Consider the following 7,517-nt stretch of genomic DNA (forward strand, 5'->3'; position numbering starts at 1 on the left):
TCCCGTTGTTCAGACTCTATAGTGTCAGTCCTTAGGAGAGAAAGGCCACACAGATGAAAAGCTCCTGTCTCAGAGCTGCAGACACAGGTGTTTGATGGTTTTCATCCCTAGAGGGAGGATCCTAATTTGCATGTCTTTGTTTACTGTGAGGAAGAGCAACTGCCTCCCAGAGGGATGAGTCCCCTCCCTGAGCTGCAGAGAGAAGTTTCCCCCAGATTTAGTTCTAAAACCCTGGGGAAGGTTAGTGACACTGAAAATCTAAACATCATTGGTAAGGTCTCAGTGTCTATCCTTCTCCATCACTCCAATTTACTCTCAGTAAGAAAGGAATGCTCATTAGGCTTTTCTATGTTGTTGATATTTTCCTAGCTTATCCCAAGGTCACGTCTAATTAGAAAGGCATTCAAATCTTTTGTCATTTATCTTCAGAAGACATTGGATCTACTTTATGGATTCTTTTATTTTGTGGGGGGTTGAAGGATAAGGTGGTATTTCTGAGCCTACTCCTGACATCTCTGCTTGCTTATAGGGCTAGTTTTTGCTCATTCTCTTTGGAACTGGATTTCATGCAGATTTTTTACCCCAAAACACATTCATGGTCCCTTATATCCAGGGTATGCTCTGTTGCCATGAGAGAGGTCATTGTGAAGTTTTTGATTTGAGCATTTATACTTCAGAAATCAGCAGACATTGAAAATCAGGGCTTGACTTTAATTGGTTTTCTTAATTGTTTAGACTTAACAAAGGGAGAGAGAAAACATTAATAATGTAGATTAAACAAAAGTGTATCATTCATACATTTTTCTGCCTTGAGACCTGCTTGTTAAAAAACTTACCAGGGGACAGCTAGGTGGCACAGTGGATAGAGCACCGGCCCTGAAGTCAGGAGGACCTGAGTTCAAATCTGGCCTCAGACCAAACACTTGACACATACTAGCTGTGTGACCTTGGTCAAGTCAATTAACCCCAATTGCCTAAAACAAAAACAAAAACAAAAGACTTACCAGCATACTCAAGCTCATATCTCAATTTGAGTTGGAAGAATTGAGGCACAAAATTAATGGGGCATAATAAAACCAGCTGAATTTCTTGGATCCTCCAAAGTGTCCCATGTTTTGTTTCTGAGAAGGACTCTTTGTGTGTGGTAAGACAGTGACACCATATCTTCTGGGGAATGTGTATATCTTCTGAAGTATCTGGGAACAGGTACACGCTGAGCTTCAGACTGAAGGGGCCTCCCCCTCAGAGCAACCAAGTCTGCTGCCACCTACTGTACACAGTGACTTCAGCCAAGACAACATTTTTCTGGCTTATCTCCAATTTATAGTAATTTTTCTTTGTAGTTGATTTGAGGATTTATAATACTCAAAATGACTTAGTCATTCAAAGTTGTTCTTAGAATACTTTTGTTGTTACTGTGTACAATGTTCTTCTAGTTCTGTTTATTTCACTCTTCATTATTTTTTCATTATTTCAGCCTTTCTATGCTTTTTTAAAATCTACCAGTTTATCATTTCTTATGGCATAGTAGTATTCCATCATAATCATATATCACAGCTTGTTTGGCCATTCCCCAAGTGATGAGCATCCCCTCAATTTTCAATTCTTTGAAAGCTGCTATAATTACTTTAGAATATATAGGTTCTTTTCCTTTTTCCTTTGATCAGCTTGGGAATCTGATTTAATAGTGGTACTTATGGGTCAAAGGTTATAAACAGTTTTATAATTCTTTGGGCCTAATTCCAGGTTGTTCCATAAAATGTTTGAATCAGTTCAAAGTTTCACTGATAGTGAATTAGTGTTCCAGTTTTTCCATATCCCCTCCAATATTTGTTGCTTTCCTCTTCTATCATCTTATCCAATCTGATAGGTTTAAGATGATATCTTAAAGTTGTTTGAATTTGCATTTCTCCAATCAAGAGTGATTTAGAGCATTTTTCATATGACTGTCATTTTGATTTCTTCATTGAAAAACTGTCTCTTCATATCCTTTTGACAATTTATTAATTGGAAGATGACTCATATTCTTATCAATTGGACAAAAGTTTTATATAGCATATACGAAACATTTATCTGAGAAACCACCTTTAAAAATTTTCCCCCAATTATCTATTTTCCTTCTGATCTTTGCCACATTGGTTTTATTTCTACAAACCCCTTTTAATTTAATGTAATTGATATTATCCATTTTACACCACACAATAAGTTGCCCTTCACTCCATAAGTTCAATAGGTAATATGGGTCATATTCTTCTAATTTTGCTATAACATCTACCTATCTATCTAGGTCATGCATGCATTTTGACCTTACCTTATTTCAAAATGTAGTTCCTCGGAGAAGTTCGTCAGCATTGTGTGTCAATTTCATGATGTCATGCTTGCCAGGGTCTGGATAATGGACGAAGGTCTTGTACTTTCCCATTCACCAATGGAGTGAAACAAGGCTGTGTGCTCGCTCCCATGCTTTTTAGCATGATTTTTTCAACCATGTTGTCAAACACCTTCAGTGAGGACAAACAGCATCAAAGTCAGCTCCAGCACTGATGGTAAATTCTTCAACTTGAAAAGGCTACAAGCCAAGACCAAAAGTGGAGGAAGTGTGGGTGCATGATTTTCTGTTTGCAGGTGATTGTGCACTCAGTGCAGCCTCTGAAGCTGAGATGCAACAAAGTATGAATCTATCCTCTGCTGTTTATGCTCATTTTGATCTAACACCAAGAAAACACAAGTGTTCCAGCAGCCAGCACCATGCCATCCATATGTGGAACCACTGGTCACAGCAAATGGAGAAGTTTTGCATGCTGTGGATAAATTCACTTGCCTTTGGCAGTATTCTTTCCAGGGATATACACATTTATAATGAGGTTGATACACACATTGCCAGAGCTAACTTAGTATCTGGGAGGCTTTGAAGGAAAGAGTAGGAGAGAAAAGGTATTAGACTTACTACCACACTGAAAGTCTACAGAGCTGTTACGCTGACCTAATTGTTGTATGCCTGTGAAACCTATATAGTATACCAGCACCATGCCAGGAAAATGAATTGCTTCCATTTGAACTGTCTTAGGAAGATTCTGAAGATCACCTTGTAGGATAAAATACCAGACACTCGGGTCCTTTTGTGAGCTAAACTGTTAAGCATTGAAACCCTACTGCAAAGAGCACAGCTTCAATGGACTGGCCACATTGTTCAAATGCCAAAAGTATACTTGCCAAAAAGACTATTTCATGGAGAACTCACACAGGGCAAGTGCTCACAAGGCAGTCAGAAAAAATGGTACAAAGACACTCTCAAGGTTTCTCCTAAGAATTTTGGAATGAATTATGTAACACTAGCACTAGACCACCCAGCATGGCATGCCGTCATCAGAAAAGCTGCTGTGCTCTAGGGATAAAGCAGAATTGAAGAAGCTCAAAAAAAATGTGAGATATGCAAATTTAGAGAATCCACCCTTAATGTTTACATGTGGACTATTTGTGCCCAACTTGTGGTAGAGCATTCTGAGCTTGCATTGGTCTAATCAACAACAGTCAGATGTACTGTAACTTGACTCTAACATAGTGATGTCATTTTGGTCCTCTTTGAAAACAAAGGACAACAACCAATCAATCTTGGTAAATGGTATAAAACATTGTTCTTATGTATTAAAGCCCATTGTGCCTGGGAAAATGTGGATTATCCCTTTCATCAGACTAGGATGTGAATTCAAATAATTCTCTTTGACCAAAACCAAGTGATTAGAATCATATACTCCACACCCTCAGTAGAATAGTTCCATATCTCAGTATAATATTCATTCTCTCATTGTTGACCAATCAGAGATGATTCCAACTCTCAGGAACACACATTTTTCCATGGGCATTGAGTGGGTTCCATGAGGGATTTTGGTCAAAGAGAGATGGCCAAATGACCATCCTTTTATTAATAACATACTAGCATTATTACTAAAATGATTAGGTACTGAGAAGCTATGCCTCTCAATTATTTTTTATGTATCAGACATGATGTATGTGATTGCTGTATGCATATAGTACTGAGAAAATTAAAATTAAAATGGATCTGTTGAGGTTTAGAGTTGTAAGAGTGCTGAGACCCCAAAATCACAACACTGGATCCTGCCCAAATGAATTTGACCAATCCTTCTTTCAGCCAAAGACAAGGTTTATTAGAACATTGGGGTGGGTGAGATTTAAAGAATCTGCCAGATTGGACAGACTATTAAGGAATCTCAGCATGTGTATTACTAATGCACCTGGGTCAGATGTTAAGAATCTGAGACCCTTAAGGAAGGACAGATGGACCTTATATACAGAAAGACTATGGGAGGGATCTAGGAGTGACCAAGTAGTCTAGGGTGACTGGAGGAGGATCCTAAGGAGTATCTGGATGGGAGTGACCAGTAAGCTGGGGTGACTGTGAAGTAACAGAACACCAAGGACCTGGACCCTGTGGCCAAAGGAGAATGGAGCCCAGATAGGATTAAGGGTGGGAAGTGACTGGGAGCCATAGGGAGGTGAGAAAATGGAGGGCTAGGTGAGGTTAAGGGTAACAGGGAATTGGGAGATTGGGCTTAGGAGATAATGAAAGGCCAGTTGTTAGGATTATAGCCTCAGAAGAACCAGAGATTTGACCATGTGGGAAAGTTCAGGACTTGTTCTTTTTGGAATCCAGATCCCAAAGACATGATCTTTACCTTTTAAGGATTCAGATCCCATCCCATCAGATCCTGTGTCATTTTCTTATTGATCCTATTTACAGCTAGTTGGTTTTGTCCTGTAACTGACTTCTTAGTCTCTGTCTCTAAACTTAGTTCAGAATTCCACTGACCTGTAAAGGGTTAAGTTTAGAAATCCAGTTCTTTTGCTAACCACTTTTCTATTCTTGCCTCAAGGAATTCTGCTAACTTTGGAAGATAGGATCTGCCATAAGGGAGCTGGGCCTAATATATTTTCAACACCTTCAATCCTCCAATGATTTCTGGTTTGCTGTCCAAATAATTCTGGGCCATTATCTGAGGCCTTACAAGTGGACTCAATCAATAACCACATCTTAGTCATGGGAAAGAGAGGAGGAGGGCCGTTGGTGGCTGCCCAGTTTCCAAACAATTATGGTGTAACCCACACTCAGATATATAACCAACTATGTTGTCCTTAAGCACATGATGTTACCTATACTGTTTTGTTCTTTGTTCTGTAGTTTCCAAAAACCTCCAAAATGGGAGCTGTTCTTTGTCTTGAGGTCTTTGGCTGGAGATTGAGGCAGCCATTGAACCATCTTATTCTCAGGTCATTCTTCTTGATAATAGAATGTTATCTTGCTTAGAGAAATGTGTTTGAGTTTACCTTTTTGTTAAATTTAACTCTCAACAATATTTAATAATTATGGCTATTTTTTTCTTAATGTGTTAAAATGTCAGAGAAACTACTCATGTACATAACATGGAAATCATGGACAGAACACACTCAGCAATATTGGAGAATCTCATTCATGAAGAAACAGAAGGTCAAATCAGCAACAAGCATTTATTAAGCACTTACTATGTGCCAGGACTGGTGCCAAGAACTGGGGATGGAAAGGCAAGAAACAGTCCCTGTGTTTTAGGAGATTGCATCATTCAGGGAGAGACCATGAAAATAAATATGCTCAAAATATATGTAGTATATATGACTGTGTATTTGTGTGTATGTGTGTGTGTATGTACGTACAGGATATATCCAGCACAAAGACACTGGAATTAGTATTGGTGAAGGTAGAGGGGGGCAGAATTTTGGGTGCCAAAATGGAGAAGAGGCAGGGATGAGGAGGAGAAGAATTCCTTTTTTATTTTTTGGGGGGGTGGCGGGAAGAGGTGGGGAGACATGGAGGCATTCTGGGTGAAGTGACTTGACCAGAGTCACACAGCTAGCAAGTGTCAAGTGTCTGAGACCAGATTTGAGATCAGGTCCTTCTGACTCAAGGGCTGGTGCTCTATTCACTACACCACCTAGCTGCCCCTAGGAAAAGAATTCAAAACACATGAAGTAGGGAAATGAAATCTCTTGTGAAAGAAACAACAAGGAGGTCAGCATCACTGAATTACCAAGTATGAGGAAGGAAGCAAAATAGAACAAGATAGGAAAAATAGGAAGGGGCCATGCTATGAAAGGTTAGAAAAGCCAAATAGGATTTTATATTTTGTCCTGGAGGTGATACAGTCACTGGAATTTGGGGGAAATGGTCATATCTGTGCTTTAGAAAGATAATTTTGATATCTAAATTTAGTATGGACTAGAGTGAAGAGAGTACTGGGGCTGGGAGAACAAGCAGCAGGCTAGCATAACAGTCCAGGTTGAGCTGGTAAGGGCCTACCTCAGAGCAGTTGCAGTACCTTGAGGAGAGAAGGGAGAGTATAGGAGATATGTGATGAAAGTAGAATTGACAGGACATAACTACCAATGAAATATGGGGTAGCAGTGGGAGTCAGAGTAAGGCATTAAGAATGATAGCTAGCTACTGGAAAAGTTGCTTTCTCCTGGGATAGAAGAAAAAACAACACAGGCTATGAATAGAAATGGTTCAGATTCTGTCTACACCTGCTACTGGATCCAGGCATCTTGTATTATGTGCATCATGAGCTCAAACCCCTTCTGGACTCACTGGCCCGTCACCTGGCAGGGGAAGTTTCTGTGTAGTCTCACATTCCTTTTCCTCACTGTGTCTATTGCACAGTAATACACAGCTGTATCCTCAGTGTTAAGGGAAGTCATCTGTAGATATAGCATGCTGTTGCCATTATTTCTGGAGATGGTGAATCGACGTTTCACGGAGTCCGCCTAGTATGTACTACTTCCAACCTTATTGATACTTGAAACCCATTCCAGTCCCTTCCCTGGAGCCTGGCGGACCCAACCTAAGTAGTAACTGCTGAGAGTAACTCCAGAAACTTTGCAGGAGAGACGCAGAGAACCCCCCAGGCTGTCTCACATCTGCCCCAGACTCCACCAGCTGTGCATCACACTGGACACCTGCAACATAGAGACATTGTATTAAAGTCAATAGTCACATTAAGTCACCACTTCACATTGTCCTTCCCTCTCCATAAAACTACCTTGGAAAATAATCAGAAGGAAAATCCAGTTCAGTCTAAACTTCATAATGAGTTTCCAGGTTAGTCCTCAGCATGAAAGGACACAAAGAGCTTGAGCTTGTCTCCCAGAGGAGGTACAGGTACAGGTTTGGGGCTACTTTTCCTCCCAGTAGGGAGGGACCCAATTTGCATGTCTTGCTGTATTCAAAAAGAGAAAGAACACCTTCTTCCTCACAGGGAGAAGTTTCTTTCCTGAACTTCAGAGAGAAAGTTCTCCTAGAGCTGGTTCCAAAGCACTGGGGAATGTTGCTGACACTGAGATTCCCAGAGCTAATGGTTTTGACTCAGTATCAATCACACCACATCACTTCAATAATTCTAAACAGTTGGGTTTCATGTAGTAGGCATTTCTGTGTTCCTAAAAAACTTCTTATCAATGTTAGTCTCATT

The 7,517-nt window shown here is 40.1% G+C and overlaps 1 pseudogene; it reads right to left on the reverse strand.

The window, feature by feature from the left end:
• Window positions 1-6,633: 6,633 nt before the first annotated feature.
• LOC114042529 lies at window positions 6,634-7,209 on the reverse strand (annotated as a pseudogene).
• Window positions 7,210-7,517: the final 308 nt, after the last annotated feature.

Source organism: Vombatus ursinus, unplaced genomic scaffold (genome assembly GCF_900497805.2).
Source record: "Vombatus ursinus unplaced genomic scaffold, bare-nosed wombat genome assembly UNPS02014535.1, whole genome shotgun sequence".
Classification (NCBI taxonomy): domain Eukaryota; kingdom Metazoa; phylum Chordata; class Mammalia; order Diprotodontia; family Vombatidae; genus Vombatus; species Vombatus ursinus.